The 19,461-nt window shown below is 39.6% G+C and overlaps 1 protein-coding gene across 6 annotated transcripts in view; it reads right to left on the bottom strand.

Moving 5' to 3' along the window:
* SLC25A26 (solute carrier family 25 member 26) overlaps positions 1 to 19,245 on the bottom strand; it is a 189,934-nt gene extending 170,689 nt beyond the window's left edge. For 2 of the 6 annotated variants that reach the window (XR_010155635.1, XM_054680770.1), the window contains exons 1-3: positions 18,398 to 19,245; positions 16,954 to 17,128; positions 16,655 to 16,720 (exon numbers count right to left, since the gene is read on the bottom strand). The gene's annotated coding sequence lies outside the window, so the exon portion shown is untranslated. Of the gene's footprint in view, positions 1 to 2,408; positions 2,526 to 16,654; positions 16,721 to 16,953; positions 17,129 to 18,397 lie in introns of all 6 variants that reach the window. The other 4 variants (XM_054680771.1, XR_010155636.1, XM_054680772.2 and 1 more) reach the window with 4 other exon arrangements.
* Positions 19,246 to 19,461: the final 216 nt, after the last annotated feature.

The raw sequence follows: 19,461 nt of genomic DNA, 5'->3' as shown, positions 1-19,461 counted from the left end.
ACACCTATAAAAGTTGTATATATATATCCATACCAATATATACCTATATATACCTATAAAATATATACCTATATATACCTATAAAATATATATATTTATATATATATTTATATACACCTATATATACACCTATAAAATATATATATTTATATATATACCTATAAAATAGATACATATAAAACAGATATATATAAAATAGATATATAGGTGTGTATATATATACCTTTTATATATATGCCTATACTTTTATACGTATATAAAAGATATATATATACCTTCTATATTTTGATAGACAAAACACAAAGAATATATAACTATATACCCATATAAAAGTATATATATATACACCTTTATATATGTACACCTTTATATATATACACCTTTATATATATCTTTATATATATCTTTATGTGACTATATATAGATACATATACATACATATAGATATATATGTGTATATACATATGTATATACACATATATATATACACCTTTATATGGGTATATAGTTATATATTCTTTGTGTTTTGTCTGTCAAAATATAGAAGGTATATATATATCTTTTATATACCTATAAAAGTATAGGTATATATATATAAAAGGTATATATACCTTTTTGTGTATATATATATACACACCTTTATATGGATGTGTGTGTGTATATATATATATATATATATACACCTTTATATGGGTGTGTGTATATATATACCTTTATATGGGTACATAAATATATATATATACACCTTTATATGGGTATATATATATAAATGTATATATATGTGTATGTATATATACACATTTATATATATACCCATATAAAGGTGTATATATATATATACACACACACCCATATAAAGGTATATATATATATGTACACCCATATAAAGGTATATATATATACCCATGTAAAGATGTATATATATATACATATATATACACCCATATAAATATATATATACACCCATATAAATGTGTATATATATATACCCATATAAAGGTGTGTGTATATATATTATATATATATTTATATACATTTTTTTGAGGTTTAGAGCAGAAATTAAATAGGCGAAAGAAGCAGAATAGCTCTCTGCTACAGGGAGGGTCCTGGAAAAGTGGGTTGCCTTGCTTCTATATTTTTGACAGACAAAACACAAAGAATGCCAACTTGAATGTTTTTCTGGCAAGAGGGCATGTGAAATCTCTTTCCTAATTTCCCTGATCAGGGCCTTTTCCCGAGTTCACTGACATTGGCCTGCCATGACTTCCTTTAAAAAAAAAGGTTCTCTCAGAGACATAACTGATTCCAACTAGAGCAATGATAAATCAGTTCTGTTGTGATCCAGTTGGCAATAAATTGGCCATTTCACAAGAGCAGAAAATCATCTCTCTTTTTAAAAGTCATTATGATGAGCAATGAAACTCTATGGTGCTTGCAGAAGTAAAATACGAAGATTTAAAAAAAAATCTAGATTTTTATTTTAGTAAAGCTTAAGAGAGAATGATTAAAAATAAAAGTTTCCAAAACGTGAGAATACCATTGACTAATCGCTTGGAAACGGAGTCATTTTTCTGTAGCGTTTTAACTATATAAAGTCTTTTTCCATGCAATATATAAGTTGCCATCAGTTAGTATTTACAGAACACTGTGCTTGCATAAGTGCTCACAGTTTACTTTGTTCTAGTGTATAATGGATATTTAACCCACAAGAATGCTACCTCTATCTTGCTGATAAACTGTCTCAACAATTGGGTAATAGCAACAGTACATTGTCTATTATACCACCATTCTTTTCCACTTCTATTTCTCAATTTCTGCAATTTCCTGTAAAAGAAAGATTAGATGGGCAAGAAAATTGGCACAAGCGTTACAAGAAAGATTTAAAGTTGAGAAATACATTTCTAAAATATATACTGTGTGCCTATCTTGGCTCTCAAGTATTCTACAATTAAGACTACTTTGTAATGAGAAAATAATTTAGTTTTAACTATGCATTTGTTTACATTAAAATTTATAGCATTTGTCAGTTACTTTGGGCAGGAATTTACAGATGAGGTCCATTGTTTCATAAGCACTGTATTCTTTTTCATCCAAATTTATATACAATGTTGTGAGTAAAATCATTCAGGCCTGGGCTGAACAAAGACTTGCCTTTAAAACAAGCTTGGAGTCTGTCTTCTCATAATACTGTCTCATTGGAAATTAAGATTATCTTAATATATAATACAATGATCAAATGGAGATTAAGATATATGTGGATGGTTATACCTGGCTTGTTTGCCGTGAAACCCCTAATTGTTGGAACTGCACCAAGAGTGGAAGACCCATGAACTGGACTAGTATGGTCTAAAGGATGGGGGGGAAAACTGAGGCTGTAGCTTCTCTGTGTTAAAGTGACACACACGTACCTTGTATTTGAGGCAGCTAGACATGACTTATGTAGGTGAGGCGGGTACTTGGGTAGCATTTGGGTCTCCTAATAAGGCACAGATACCATACATGTGGTCCTGTATCCATCTAAAAAGCTAAGAAAATATGGTATTAGGTTTTAAAGCCTACGGAGTCTTTTGAGTCTGATCGCCACACAGAACCTGTAACTAGGCCAGGTGAGGTGACTCACACCTGTAATGCCAGCACTGTGGGAGGCCAAGGCAGACAGATGACTTGAGCCCAGGAGTTCCAGACCAGCACCCCCACTCCCCAGGCAACATGGCAAAACTCCGTGTAAAAAAAAAAAAAGAAAGAAAGAAAGAAAGAAAAATTAGCCAGGGGTGGTAGTGCATGCCTGCAGTCCCAGCTACTTGAGAGGCTGAAGTGGAAGGATGGGAGGATTGCTTGAGGCCAAGAGGTGGAGGTTACAGTGACTACTGGAGTGCATGCCACTACACCCCAGCCTATGCAATACAGCAAGACTCTGTCTAAAAAAAAAAAAAAAAAAGAACCTGTAAGTACTGCTTGCTGAGCGATGCAAATATGTTAACTGAAATCTCCTTTATTCTGAAATGTCCTCTGTCTAATGCTTTATAATAATTTACTTACTCTCCCAAAAAATAACACCTACCCTTCATAAGAGGATTTTCTTATAAAAGAAACAGTATGTACAGCCTTGCAGATTGTGCATTACATGGCTCCAAGGGATGCCAATTATACAGACATCCCTGTGAATGTGTTACAGATTTTTCATTGCCCAGCCCCAGGCAGTAATAATTACAATACAGTCTACGTACTTGGCAGTCATTGGGCTTAAATGGTGCACAACTGGCTAATCCTAAATAGCCATATGTGGCAGCCCTGGATCTACCTCAGTCTGAAGTTTGTTGGTTCCAAAATGGACCCTGCCTCGAGGTAGAGAAAGTAAGGATTTTTTAGTAGATGTTGCAGATACACTGCCCCATATCTGCTTGGCTCGCCTGCGTTGACGTACAGTTATGGCGGACAGTCCCTGGCACACTGAAAACATGCCAACTTAGGAATTAGTGTCTCTTGTTTTCTCTACCTGAGCCCTCTCTCTTGCACCATGGGAAGTTTGCAGGCACAATTGAGATATGTGGGTGTATACTCATAAATATCCCAGCCTTCCCTCTGATGGGGATATTTTGTATATGTTTCCAGTAGTTTCTCAGAGGTTCCCAGGAAGATTGAGACATAGTTGCTTACAGCACTAACCTGCTCTATTATGCATACTTTATCAATTTTTTCCCTTTTCCTGCCTCACTTTTTAAACTTTCTTATTTGTGCTTCCAGGGATTTTCTCCCTGCAGAAGCTACCTGCACCCAAGTCCTTCTCTCAGCGTCCATGGTAGACGAGATCCAAATTAAGACAGATGCCCTATGAACAAATGGCCTTAGTTGGATGTAAGCTTGAATGTTGGCCCATGGCTAGATATTTGTTAACTGAATAAACAAATAATTCTTCCACAGGGTCAAGGGGCTGCCTCCACTCAGGAAGAGGAGAGGCAAAAAGAGTTAAGTTGTGAGTTCTCATACTTCAAACTGCATGTGTGACAAAGTGACAGAAAATTGAACTGCCTCCCAGCTATGCAATAAAGTATGCATCAGTCCAAATACGAATGAATCCTGTTTTATATAGCACTGGCATAGTTGATATTGCAATTCTGAGTGCGGGTAGACACAAGACCCTTGCGTTTATGCTGCAAAATATCTCCCTCCATATCTCAAATTATCTTCATTATTTTAGTCAATTACCTGCAAGCACCCCCATTCCAATACTAGACTCAAAAACTTAAGATAATCTAGCTTTGGAACAATAGCTACACCTACGAGTGCATCTGCTTCCTAACCAGAGAAAGATGTAAGACTCTGGGGACAGGAAATTTTTAATTCATTTATTTGTTATTTAAAATCATTCCACAAAGGAATAAACTCTGAGCCTCCACCACGCTTTTTTCTTTCTAATTGGAAGAAGAAGACATGTTCAAGGAGTGTGAAATTAATATAGTACATGCACAATCTCAATAAATAAACACAAAAATCTTTTTGTTGCACATTGCAGGCTTCATTCAATTAGTGAAATGTTAAAACACCGCTGTGTTGCACAACTTAACCTTTTAATATCAGGAAAACCCAAATAAAACAAATAACTAACAAATAAGAAAGTCAATGTTCTTAGCCAAACATGGAATCAGCAGAATCTGTTTTCCAAGATTCACGTTTCCATCTCAGAGCCCCATTAACCCTCCCAGTCAATACCCTTCCCTACCTGCTAGTTCCATAGTCTTCCTCTTTGCAGTCAGCTGTTTAAAATGTTGGCTGATAGCTAAGGCAAGAACAGTGGTTTAACATTCATGGCAAACATGTTACAGGCACCCTAACTTTGCCTACTGTACACACGGCAGACATTGATAATCTATCACTGAAATGATATTGTACTCGGTAAAGTGCTGCCAGCCTCCATCGGCAATCAGAATTGGTGCAACAAAGTCATTTCTCAACTAATCTTTGCCGAACTTATACATGTTCCTGTCAATGTTCTGACTCTAGGAATATAGATGAACAAGATAGACAATGTTCTTGCTTTTTCTGGGGTACTAGCATTCTAATTAATGCTTTTAAAACAGAAAACTGAAAATCTGAAAGGATAAACCCCCAGGAGTTGATGATATTGGCATTTTAGGTTTCATACTTCTATCAAATAGCCATTCTCATTATTTTCTTTTTTCTTTTTCTTTTTTCTTTTCTTTTTTTTTTTTTTTTTTTTTTTGAGACGGAGTATCACTCAGTCGCCCAGGCTGGAGTGCAATGGCGCGATCTCGGCTCACTGCAAGCTCCGCCTCCCGGGTTCACTCCATTCTCCTGCCTCAGCCTCCCGAGTAGCTGGGACTACAGGCGACCGCCACTACGCCCGGCTAATTTTTTTGTATTTTAAGCAGAGACGGGGTTTCACCGTGTTAGCCAGGATGGTCTCGATCTCCTGACCTCGTGATCCGCCCATCTCGGCCTCCCAAAGTGCTGGGATTACAGGCGTGAGCCACCGCGCCCGGCCCATTCTCTTTATTTTCATGCAAGTTTCCTCCTATAAGTAAGTCCAACAATTCTAGCATTGCATCATTAGGTCAATTATCTCATTATTAATAAAACTTCATGCCTAGGGGAAGAAGGTAAATAAACTGCATAGAATATTCCATTCTTCTCTTTGCCTCTTACCATTACACAATACTGAGTGCCTACTGTGTATCGGGGCTAAATTTGGAATAGGGAATACAAGGATAATTTCATTCTCTGCCATTGTAAGGCTCACAGTGTAATGAGGGAGGTAGAAACATAAGCAGATGAACTCAAAGTAATCCTATAGAGTACTACGACCTGAACTCACTGTGTCAGCTCAACAAGCAGACCCTAGAATGTAATCAATTCATTGTAGAATTGTTGCAGTAAATATTCTGGATGTAATGGATTACTTTTATGAACTATACCAAAATAATTAGCATCTTTAAAGTAAGCAGTCTTTTCTTTTTTCCTCTAGACATAAGGGACACCCAAAGGGGAAACAGTTTAAAACCATGCTCTAATTTTTAATGAGCATTTATCTCCCATTATTTTAAAAATTTAAAAACGCAAAATCAAACATCTATGTATTAGCACCCAAAGGTATTTTTATATTTTATTAGTCTACTGATGTTTTAATAAGGGTAAGTTAAAATTATATTTAGTCAGCAGTTTTTGTATTTTTTCTTTTAGAAATTACAAGCATTTAAGGGTAATTTATTAATTGAATTGGGCTTAAGTTTTTTTTTTTCCTTTTGTTGAGACAGGGTCTCACTCTCATCACCCAGGCTGGAGTGCAGTGGCATGATCACCACTCGCTGCAGCCACAGATTCCTGGGCTCAGGTGATCCTCCCACCTCAGCCTCCCAAGTAGCTGGAACTACAGACACATGGCACCATGCCTGGCTAATTTTTTAATTATTTATAGAAACAAGGTTTTGCCATGTTACTGAGACTGGTCTCAAACTCCTGGGCTCAAGAGATCCTCCCGCCTCGGCCTCCCAAAGTGTTGGGGTTACAGGTGTTAGCCACTGCACCCAGCCAGAACTAAGTTTCAAAAGTTAGTTAAGAATCTAGAAATTACAATTAAGTTAATATATTAAATCTTTACGAATTGTATTAATATAAAATATTATAAAACTTAACCATTTAAGAAGACAACCACTGCTATGTCATTTAGTTAAAAACAACATAATATATGTATAATTTTACATTTTAAATTTGGTCTTGAACAAAGCAAAATAATGTGTCAACCTTTTGTTACGGTAAACTAATTATTCGAGACCGAGTGATGTCAAACTTCAGGACTGACACTCAGACACTTGCCACCAGTTATTTAAATGGTGAACCCAGTGTAAGTTAGCAGAATTCCTTCTTTTGTTTGTCTCTTTTTTCATTTTAAAATGTTTTTTTTACAATGGGAGTTCTTAGAGCTGCTGATGTGTGTAGATCACATATGGAGTGAAATTAGAACCATTCAAAGATGTGTGGGAGTTCTCGCTGTTGAACAAGTGTCTCCAGTAATTCTTACAATGAAGCAAGCTTGGGACACCTACCCTTGTTAAGGTCAACTTTGCCAATAGATTTTTTTCTTCATTTTACTTTAAGTTCTGGGATACATGTGTAGAATATGCAGGTTTGTTACTTAGGTATACACGTGCTGTGGTCGTTTGCTGCACCCATCAAGCCATCATCTAGGTTTTAAGCCCCACATGCATTAGGTATTTCTTCTAATGCTATCCATCCCCTTGCACCCGCACCCCCATGACAGGCCCCAGTGTGTGATGTACCCCTCCCTGTATTCATGTCTTCTCATTGTTCAACTCCCACTTATGAGTGAGAACATGTGGTGTTTGGTTTTCTGTTCCTGTGTTAGTTTACTGAGAATGATGGCTTCCAGCTTTATCCATGTCCCTGCAAAGGACATGAATTCATTCTTTTTTATAGCTGCACAGTTTCCATGGTATATATGTGCCACATTTTCTTTATCCAGTCTATCATTGAGGGGCATTTGGGTTGGTTCCAAGTCTTTGTTATTGTAAATAGTGCTGCAATAAACATACATGCGCGTGTGTCTTTATAGTAGAATGATTTATAATCCTTTGGGTATGTCATTTTTTTCTTTCTTAAATGATCTTTTGTTGGCAGCTTCCTTGATTTCATGACTTTGTAGGAGTTTTCATTTACTTCTGCTTTCACTCTTTTGTCCTATGTAGTGTAAAGTACTCTATATTGCATCTGTCTTTCTTAGGTTTTGGTAGTTTAATCGCGAAACTCTCTGTCTTGCCCATTCAGAGCTATGGTGCTTATGGTTGCAAAAGAAATAGTCATTTATTTTGTTGATGATAGAGCTTAAAACCAACTCAGAAATGTCTCAGCAACATCAATTCCTTATACGCAACATGCAGGCACAGTATTTGTAGTGAAGGATTAAAAATTGTTAACTCACTTGACAAGTTTAAAACAGAGTCTATCTATCTAGAAAAGGTTCCTTTTAAAAACAAATCATTACACCTATAACCTTAGGATTTGGGGAGGCTGAAGTGGACAGCTCGATTGGGCCCAGGAGTTTTAGACCAGCCTGAACAACATGGTGAAACCCCATCTCTATTTAAAAAAATAAAAAATTAGCCAGGTATAGTGGCACGTGCCCATAGTCACAGCTACTTGGGAGGCTGAGGTGGTAGGATCACCTGAGCCTGGGGAGACTGAGGCTGTAGTGAGCTGTTATTGCACCACTGCACTCCAGCCTGGGTGACAGACCCTGTCTTTAAAAAAAATTATATATATACACATATGTATATAAACAATCATTATATATATCAACATATATTTTGTTAAGGTATGTATAACAATATAACATATAACTATATGTAACTACATATTATATATGAAGTATATATATAAAATATATATATAAACAATCATTACCATTTCTTTTCCTTTTTCCTAATTTCTTAACTTATTTGCCTCATTTCTTACTGGTCTCATTTTCCCTGGTAAGGAGGAAAAAGGAGTGCAGTCAAGAAACAATGATTATGACAAAGAACAGTCAGTCCATTGTCTTTCTTCCACCCTTACCATTGCCTCTTCTTGTGAATTGCTGCATGCAGAAATATCAGTCTTTTTCTCATAGTGCTTATACGGTACTAGACTAACTCCTTTGTGCCACAGCACCCTGGGGCTGTGTCTGGCACATAGGGAGTACTCTGTAATCTTAGGGATATTTCCCCCACTTAGTCAGTTGCTTGTTTAGTTCAGTGGCATTTTCTCGGAAAGCAGTTATCAATGAAAACCTTATCCAACATGAACTCTCAAAGGTTTATACCACCTCTGCAAGTAATTTCTGATTTTGATTTCTGTTTTATAAGATACATAACTCTGTGGCCTATAAAACCAATTTTCCAATTGCTAAAAATAGCTTTTATGAAAACAGCTACTGAAAACATAAGTACAGGTTTGCTTGCTAGCTTTCTTCTGTGGGAGACCATGAAAGTACCCTGATCATTTATCTCTTTTGCTCTTATAAGGTATGGCTAATATGTGTATGGTCATTCTCTAAGGAGATCCATTGGTAGAGCAACCACAATAAGCAGTAACCAGTGTATAGTCTTTGTAATACCTTTTATTTAAGAAAATGATGCTAAAAGGATCCATTGTGATGGCCATGACACTTGGATCCATAGCTGTGAGCCATGAGCCAAGAACTGTGACCACATCCTTGTGGTCTGTATGCTGTGCCACCCACCATTCTTCACTGCCTGGATTGTGCAGCCAGCTGGCTTACCCCACCCGGCACCGGCCAGGGAAAAGGTAGTAAAGACGAGGGGCAGTGGGTCAGGGTCAAAACGCGTGTGAAGGTCAGAGTGAGAAGAGAGTCAAGGTAAGGGTCAGGGTCAAAGTGTGCCACTGGGAATGTGAGGGTAAGAGTTAGTGGGAGGATGAGGATCAGGGTTAGGCTGATGGTAAAGATGAGGGTAAAGGACAGGTTAAGGTTAAGGTGAAGATGCGGGTCGGATTCAGTGTCAGGGTGAGTGTCACAGTCAGTGCCGGAGTCAGGATGTGGGTTGGGGTCAAGTGAGGTGTCAGGGACATGGTGAGGGTGAGTGTCTGGGTGAGAGTAATGTAGAGGGTGTGAGCGGGGTCAGCTTCAGGGTCATGGTGAGGAATAGAATCTTGGTGTGGGTGAGCATCAGGGTCAGGTGCAGGGTCAGGATGGACAGCATGAGGGCAAAATTCTAGGTCAAGGCAAGGTCCTAGTGAGGGTCACTATGAAGGTCAAACGCACATGAGGGTCAAGAGTAAATGGACATATGACCACTATGTCCCTGACATTCACCCCGTTCATGAACTGCAGTGTCTTGGTGAGGATGAGAGCTACCATTAGGGCAAGAGTCATGTTAACAGACATGAAGAGTTTCAGGCTCAGTGTCAGGCTGAGTGTCAGGTTAAGTTTGAGGGGTCAACTTGACCCTGACTGTGCCCAGAATCCTGATTATCATCCTGTTCTGAAACCACCCTGACCTTCACAGTGATCCTGAAGCTGACTCTGACCCAGATAATACTCTTACACTGACCCTAATCCTGCACTTGACTCTGGACTTTTCCTGACCCTAACCTTCACTCTGACCTTCACCATGATGCTGGCTGACCTTGACCCTCAGCCTCACACTGACCCTAACTATCAAGCTGACACTTTCTCTGACATATACACTCACCCTTAACCTTATCCTTATGCTTATCCTGATGCTCTCTGACCCTGATCCTGTCTATGACCATCACTTGACCTTGGCCCTTCCTCTGATCCTCATGCTGACTCTGAGCTGACTTTACCCTGAATCTAACCCTGATTTTCTCCCTGAATTTTATTGTCAAATTCACCATTTTTATAACTGTGAGCCTTACCCTTACACATATACTGACTCAGAATCTCCCTCTCATCTCACAATAACCCTGTCTTGCACCTGACTCTGACCTTGACCTTCAGCCTCACACTGACCTTACTTCTGACCATGAACCTGACACGCAAACTCACCTACCTCTGACCCCTAATTCCTACTCTTTCTCTAAACCAGACACTCAAGTTCACCCTGCATTTGACATTACCACTCATCCTATTCTCACATTGACCTTGACCCTTGCTTACTTAGCCTGACAATTATTTCAATCCTCATCCTTATCCTTAACCTAACCCTGACCCTGACCCCAACCCTGATCTTTTCTAATGTTGATACTGACCCTCACCTGATGTTGATCTGACCTTGAAGCTGAGCCTGAGACTTATCCTGATCCTTTAATTGTAACAGTCCACTTGATGCTGATCCTTATATTGAAACTTACTCTGAATTTCACCATGACCCAACCTTGACACTCACCCTTACCCTGAACTTATCCGTCACTATGTCCCTGATGCCTATCCTCATACAGACTCTGACACTGACCTTCACCCTGAATCTGACCGATACTCATTGTGTAAGGTCAGGTACACGATGTATATATATATCTGAGTTTAGGTTGGCAAACAGAAGTAATATTGAAAAAAATTCATATTGGGGCAAACCAGCTCAGCCTTCTTACACATTACTCTCAAATGAAACTTCTTATTGCTTTTTAGAGTAAACTGACATAAACATAAGGACAGCAAAACATACTACTTTCAAAGGCGCATTCTTACTAAAATAAAAAAATATACAAAAGACCACATATAAGCCATATTTTAACTGACCCTTATTTATTAAATTATCAGTGAATTAACAAAATATGCCTTGGATGATAATACATATATGTTTGTATTTGCCTTCTCAAAACTTTTAATTAATATAAGATAATGCTTATTAAAAAATGACCCAGATGGTTTTTAACTTTCTGTCCTCTAGGTGTCACTTATGTCTACAGAAAAAGAAAGAAAAGGCTGATTAAAGATAATAATTAATGTAGATGGTTGATTATATAGGGTATAAGAATTACAGAAAGAGTTTCTAATTGATTTATTAGTTTTTTAAAGTTATTGCAGTTAATTCACATAATAATTTAATTTGATATAGATTGTTTTATTTAATATACTGATAAATTCTATTTTAAGGCTATAGTTAAACACTTTATTATTTAATAATGTGTTGTATATCCACAAAATAGCAAATCTAGAATTAGCTCCACTTTCTAACAATACCAAATCTAGAGCAAAACCCTCACTTCCTTAGACCCTCCCCCAAGTCACCCAAAAAAGATCATGTTCTGTAACAGCTACTTTCTGACGCCTTTTTACTGAGACACCCTGTAGTTCCCAGTGGTGTGCATTCTCCCCCAATGCAAGCCATAATAAGCCCAATTTATTCATCTCAGGTATGTGCCTAGGGGGTCTTTGACACAAGGACACTGACAAGTTGAGTGCATAGATACGCACAGAAGCTGCGAAGTCAGCATGACCAGAGCTGGATCCCTTGTTTTTGCCTTTTCAAAATTTTAAAATACTGAAAGATAAATTCTTATGAACAAATAAGTTGGATGGTTTTAAACTTTCTGTCCCCTGGGTTTTCCTTACGTCTAGAGAAAAAAAGCAGACTGATTACTTACTTAAAGATAGTAATTAATGTAGATATTGATTAAACTGAGTATAAAGATTGCAGAGATAAAAGTCTATGCAGAGGATAAATGTATTTTCAATAGTCAGAAACCTATTTTTATGTTTGTACACGTGTGTCTGCCTAAATTCATACAAATAAATGTATATCAATAGCTCCTACGCTTGATCTTAGCCAAAAGGCGGACAAGCAATATCAATAGTTCCTTTACTACAATTTGTTACATAAATAATTTGCCAAATGAATAATTAGAATTTAGGTCTTCTATGTAAATTTACCAAATATTTTTATCCCCAGATCAGTAGAGGTTTCTTTTGTCACCAAATTATTCTGTTAATTCTCAATGCTTTTTGCATATTCTTCAACCATTCTTTTGAGTCTCCTTTGGATAGTGTTGACCTAATTTTATTTGTTCATATTTTAAAATGCCGGCACCTACTGTAATACACCCCTAAAATACGGACCACACAACCAGAAGATGGCGACGCCGAGCGCGTGCGCTCCTCGCTCGGCAGCACCACTCATCAGCCAGACGCTAGCCCGAGGGCCTGCCCGGCGCAAGCGCACTTGCTTGAAGGAACAGGTGGTGGGAATCTGGTTTTTAGCTGAGCCTCCAACCCTGCCTCCTGTGTCGTTCTTCCTACTGCGGAAAGAAGAGGATGCAGCAGATCTCCCCGTTAATCCCTAATCCTTGTCAGGCCGTTGCAGCAGGCACTCCCGGGGCTGCCGATGGCTCCCTACCGCGGGTTCCTGGAGAACAGCAATTTGGCAGCAGCTGCACCTGGAATAGTCTGTGCATGCTCAATAGTTGGTCAGGGGGCTTTTCTCCCAAAGATCAGCACAGGACAGCGTCAAAGGGATTACAGCGGGTGTTTCCTAGCAACGGTGAGTCCTGCCCACTGCAGATTCTGGGTAGGGGGTATGGGGCGGAGACTACTCTCTGAAAACTTTGCCAAGAGTGGCAGTACAGCATAATTGCGAGCATGCGTTGGGGAGCAGTGGGAAGGTGACTTATGCCAAAAGAACTAAATTGCAGGATTCTGGGTGCATTAAACTTGAAGTCCGTGACTGGGTCACTGGTAAAGGAGGTGGGATTGGGGTGGGCAGACAGCTCTGTTGCACCTCCCTCCCTTCCCCACCAAGGGGAGGAGTGGGTGAGTGGCTGGGTGGGGACCCCAGGTAGACCACAGGGTCCAACCACCCGTTCCTTTAAGCAAGTTTTGGGCCCGGCGCGGTGTCTCACGCCTGTAATCCCAGCACTTTGGGAGGCCGAGGCGGGCGGATCACCTGGGGTCGGGAGTCCGAGACCAGCCTGGCCAACACGAAGAAACCCTGTCTCTACTAAAAATACAAAATTAGCTGGGCGTGGTGGCGCATGCCTGTAATCCCAGCTACGCGGGAGGCTGACTCAGGAGAATCACTTGAACGGGCGCGGAGGTTGCGATGAGCCGAGATCGTGCCATTGCACTCCAGCCTGGGCGACAAGAGCGTAACTCCGTCTCAAAAAAAGAGTTTTCATCCTTGCAGAATAAGGACCCTAGAGAGGGTTGATTTTAGATATGAAAGCTAATAGTAATGCTTTCTGCCATGGGAGTTTAGAGATTTTGAGAGCTTTGCTAATTTTAGTTATAAAATTCCATTCGTTCTCTCTGTTCATCTTAAGGACTGCAGATGATAAGGACAGTGAAGTTTCTGTGTAAAAGTACTTAAGTGCAGTTCTAGTAAAATGAGCACCTCTGTCATTGGAGAGAGAAATGGGAATTCCCCAGGTGGGAAAACAAAACCAAGCCATCCCCTGAACCCTTTCAACCCCCAACCCAGCATGGAATAGCTTTCCAGCAAGGAAAAACTTCAGTCCGCCCTGAGAATAAATACACAATGAGCAAAACATATTTATAATTCATTGTAAAAGGTATTTGTATGAAGTCCATTTGGAGGTATTTAAAGGGGCATAGAGGCTTCGATTCCTGTCCATGAGCCCACCTTGGCAGTTTATCAGGATGTGTCACTGGCAGATAAGACACACTTTCAAACACATCCTTGGCAGCTACATCTAAAATTAAGCCACCAGTGTTGGTCTAATATTGTTGTCAACTTATCGTTCCTTTATGGTTACATCATGAAGAATTTTCGTTAAGCTCCATTTTCAAGTGTTGAGGCACGCTCAGTTGACCATCCTGGTGATCATCTAATGATCATCCTAAATTGAATTAGAGACTTGTTTCTGACAGTTAGGAACAGCCTCTCTGAATTTCTCCAAGACTTTTCTTGTCCGCGTGATGATAGGACTGTTTATCTAGGTTAATATTGTTTGTTTAGCATAGGGGCCAGCCAAAGCATTACCATGAGTTTCTAGGTCTTGTCTTTTCAATGACTGTGTTTTTATGATAGCTGTTTTCTTAGGTAATAGTAAAGCATCTAAAAGTTCTTTAATTTGTCATTTAATTGGTGTAAGTTTTTTTTTCAAGGTTAGAAACATCTCTGTTTCTAAACAATTCTGAATTTGTGGACTACCCCCAAAACACATTTACTATCAGCATAAATAATTGCTTATTTATTTATTCGTGAGCTGTCAAGCCCAGGTAAGGACAATGATGTTAGTTATCTGAACTGATTTAATTTCTGGAAGTTGTCTATGTTTTAAGGGTGAATTTCACTCCATGATAGCATTTTAACTTTGATCAGATAAAATTAGGTCAAGGTTATCCAAGGGAATCTCTGATGATAGTTGTAGAGAATACAAAAGCAGTAGAACAATTTGTTGACAAAAAAAGGAACCTCTGTTGACCTGGGCATAAAATAAGTCACCTCATGCAAAAGACCTAAATTCTAATTTTATTCTTTTGGTATATTATTTATATAACAAATTGTACTAAAGGATATATTCCCTTTTTGTATGCATCAAGACATACAAATATAAATAGGTAATAATTTAAAGTTTTAAACTATAGCTTTAAAGCACAATTGTCAGTATACTAAATAAAGCAGTATGTATTATGTTAAATTTATTATATGAGTGAACTACACAACTTTTAAAAATATACAAACAGAAAATCCTATATATACATACCTGTATCTCTCTGCAATCCTTGTACCTAGTGTAACGAACTGTCTTTGTTAATTACTATCTCTAATTAAGGGAATAATTCTTTTCTTTCTTTTTTTTCCTCCAGACATAGGAGACATCTACAGGATAGAAAGTAAAAAACTGCCTAGGTAATTTTTCATGAGCATTTATCTCATGTTAATTAAAAGCTTTGAGAAGGCAAATATACACAAATATGTCTTATTATCCAAAGGCATTTACATATTTTGTTAACCCACTGACATTTTAAGAAGGAAGAGACAATTAAAATTAGGTTTAATAAACAGTGTATTTTTATCTTTTTTCTTTCTAGTAAGAATGTGCCTTTGATATGTATTTTACTGTCTTATCATTTATCTTGCTTTACTCCGAGAAGCAATAGGGACTTCTAATAGGAATGTCTGAGGCCGAGCCTGATTGTACTACTACAAATTCTTTTTAATACTACTACTTAGATTCACTCTCCTTTGCTCTGTTGTGTTAGTCAATTGGGCTGCTATAACAGAATACCGTAGACTGAGTGGCTGAAACAACAGACATTTATTTCTCACAGTTCTGGAGGCTGGGAAGTCCAAAATCAATGCACCAGCAGATCCCGTATCTGGAGAAAGCCCTCTACCTTGCTTACAGGTAACTGTCTTCTCATACCCTCGCATGCTGGAGGGTCGAGAGAGGGAGCAAATTCTGGAATTTCTCTCTCTCTCTTTTTTTTTGTGTGTGTGAGATGGAGTCTTGCTCTGTTGCCTAGGCTGGAGTGCAGTGGTGCAATCTCGGCTCACTGCAACCTCCGCCTCCCAGGTGCAAGCGATTCTCCTGCCTCAGCCTCCTGAGTAGCTGGGATTACAGGTACCTGCCACCACACCCAGCTAATTTTTGTATTTTTAGTAGAGATGGGGTTTAACCATTACCGGACATGCTGGTCTCGAACTCCTGACCTCGTGATCTGCCTGCCTCGGCCTCCCAAAGTGCTGGGATTACAGGCGTGAGCCATTGCGCCTGGCCTATTGGAATCTCTTTTTATAAAGGCACTAAACCCATTCAGGAAGGCTCCACTTTCAGGACCTAGAGGCCCCATTTCCTAATACCATCAGATTGGGGGTTAGAATTTTAACTTTTTTTTTTTTATTATTTGAGACAGAGTCTTGCTCTGTCACCCAGGCTGGAGTGCAGTAGCACAATCTTGGCTCACCGCAACCTCCGCTCACCGCAACCTCCACCTCCTGGGCTCAAGCAATTATCTTGCCTGAGCCTCCCAAGTAGCTAGGATTACAGGCACGTGCCACTACTGCCTGGCTAATTTCTGTATTTTTAGTAGAGATGGAGTTTCACCATGTTGGCCAGTCTGGTCTTGAACTCCTGACCTCAAATGATCCACCCACCTCAACCTCCCAAAGTGCTGGGATTACAGGCATGAGGTACTGCAGCCAGCCAGGATTTTAACTTACAAATTTGGGGGGAACACAAACATTCAGTCTATACCTACCTTGAAAAAAAAGAATACACCTTTTAGATGGATATGTGTTGTTCTTCTTACATTCATCTTAGTTTACTGCAGGAAACAATAAGGAGATATTTTTGAGAGGAATGTCTAAAACTGAGTTTGCTGATGCTAATACAGATTCTGTGTGCATGTGTGTGTGTGTGTCAGGGACTCATTCTGTCACCCAGGCTGGAGTGCAGTGGCACAGTCACAGCTCACCGCAGCCTCGACCTCCTGGATTCAGTCAATACTCCCGCCTCAGCCTCCTGAGTAGCTGGAACTACAGGTGTGTGTTACCATACCTGGCTAGTTTTTTGTATTTTTGTAGAGATGGGGTTTCACCACATTGCCCAGGCCAGTGGATTCTTTTCAGTACTTCTGCTTAGACTCGTCCTTATTATTGTCCCTTACAGTAGGGCTGTGCCTTTGCAATGAATGTCACATACTCATATGTGCTTATGTCCATCTCAGTTTACCCTAAGAAGCAATAAAAAGTTTCTTTTGAGAGGAATGTCTGAAACTGAGCTTATATGCACTAATACAGATTGTTTTCAATGCTACCTCTGTTTGCCTAAACCAAGATGTATTTAAGATTTATTTGACTCCAAAAAACTCAGAAACTCATATTCATCTTGATTACAATTTCTTCCTGTGAATCAGAACAAGATAAGAGGAACCTATGCTATATATGTGAAAATGAGTTCATATTTACACACTGTCCTCAACAGTAATTTCTTGCGAGTTAAAGCAGATATCATTGAAAATTGTATTTATGTGAACAGACTAGCATTAAAGAAAAAATCAGACACTTGTCTCTAAAGAAAATTCTGGTCAGGCACAGTGGCTCATGCCTGTAATCCCAGCATTTTGGGAGGCTGAGGCGGGTCAATCACCTGAGGCCAGGAGTTTGAGACCAGCCTGGCCAACATGGTGAAACCCCATCTCTACTAAAAATACAAAAATTAACCAGGTGCGGGTGTGCACACCTGTAATCCCAGCTACTCGGGAGGCTGACGCAGGAAAATCACTGGAACCCAGGAGGCAGAGGTTGTAGTGAGCCGAGACTGTGCCACTGCACTCTAGCCTGGGTGACGGAGTGATACTCCATCTCAAAAAAATAAATAAAATAGATAAAATTCTTAACTGTTAGCATTAACCTATGCTTTACCTGAGGCAAATCAATAAGAACTACACATTTTTCTCAACTGCAGTTTCTTTCTTTTCTTTTTTTTTTCTTTTTTTTTTTTTTTTTTTTTTTGACAGGGTTTCACTCTGTTGCCCAGGCTGGAGTGCAGTGGTGCAATCTCAGCTCACTGCAACCTTTACCTCCCAGGCTCAATCTATCCTCCCACTTCAGCCTCCCAAGTAGCTGGAACTACAGGTTTATGCCACCATATTTGGCTAGTTTTTTAAAATTAGTTTTTGTAGATGGCTTTTCACCATGTTGCCCAGCCTGGTCTCAAACTTCTGGACTCAAGCAATCCACCTGCCTCGGCCTCCCAAAGTGCCGGGATTGCAGGCCTGAGCCACTGCACCCAGCCTCAACTGTAGTTTCTTACTTTGAGGGAGACCACAAATCAAAGCAGCATATTTGAAAAATACAGTAGGCTGGGTGCAGTGGCTCACTCCTGTAATCCCAGTACTTTGAGAAGCTGAGGTGAGAGGATCACTTGAACTGAGGAGTTCCAGACCAGCCTGGGCAACATGGTAAGACCTTGTCTCTATTTAAAAAAAAAAATTAATTACCTAGGAGTGGTGGTGCATGCCTGTAGCCCCAGCCACTCAGGAGGCTGAGGAGGGAAAGTCGCTTGAGCCCAGGAAGTTGAGGCTGCAGTGAGCCATGATCATACCAATGTACTCCCACTTGGGCAACAGAGCAAGATCCTGTCTGAAAAGAAAAGAGAAAAGAAAAGAAAGCACACAGTACATGTGTAAACAAGTTGAGAATTAGTTCTCAAAAGCACATTCTTATTGAGAACAGTAAGAAATCCAAAAGAAACTAGAGTGTGAGTGTATAAGATTTCATGTTCAAACTCAACTTGGTGATGGTTAGGTCATTATTAGAGTCAGAATCATTATAAGGGTCAGGGTGACAATGAGGGTCAGAGAGAGGGGGTCACAGACAGGGAGAGGTTAAGCGTAAATGTCATGATGATGGTGAGCTTTAGGATATGGTAAGTGTCAGGAGCAGTATCACAATCAGTATTAGGATCAGCATCTGAGGGTGTATTTGGGGATCAAGTTGGGGGTCAGGGTCAGTGAGGGGGTTAGTGATAGGGTGAGGTGCAGAGGGTCTGGTACAGGGTCAGAGTGAGAGTGGGTGTATATTTCAGAGTCAGTGTCAGGGTGATGGTTAAGGTCAGGGTCAGGGTCAACATAAGGGTCAGTATGAGGGTTGGAGTAAGAATGAGGTCAAATAAGGGTCAGTGTATGAATGAAGTTCAAGGCCAGGTGAGGTTTAGGATCAGGATCAAGGTGAAAGTGAAGATGAGGCACAGGCACAGTCATTGTTCAGGGGAGAAATGATGTGTGTATCTAGATGAGGAGTATCCAGATGTGAGTTGGGATGAGGAATCCAATCAGGTTCAGCATCACTGTGAGGTAAGAATTAAAGATTAGGGTCATTGTAAGGATCAGGCATCACAATAGGGTGAGGGTCAGGTTCAAGGTAAGGGTGGTGTAAAGGTCAAAGCTAGGGCATCAGGTTCAGCGTGATGAACAGGGTCTGGTCAGGTTGATTATCAAGGACAGTAATGTTTGAAGAGTAAGGGAGTCAGATACAGTGCCAGGGTGTTAATCGTGGTGGGGGT

This window comes from Pan troglodytes, chromosome 2 (genome assembly GCF_028858775.2).
Source record: "Pan troglodytes isolate AG18354 chromosome 2, NHGRI_mPanTro3-v2.0_pri, whole genome shotgun sequence".
Lineage (NCBI taxonomy): Eukaryota > Metazoa > Chordata > Mammalia > Primates > Hominidae > Pan > Pan troglodytes.
Note: the sequence above shows the minus strand (reverse complement) of the source record. Positions and strands in the feature narration are given on the sequence as shown.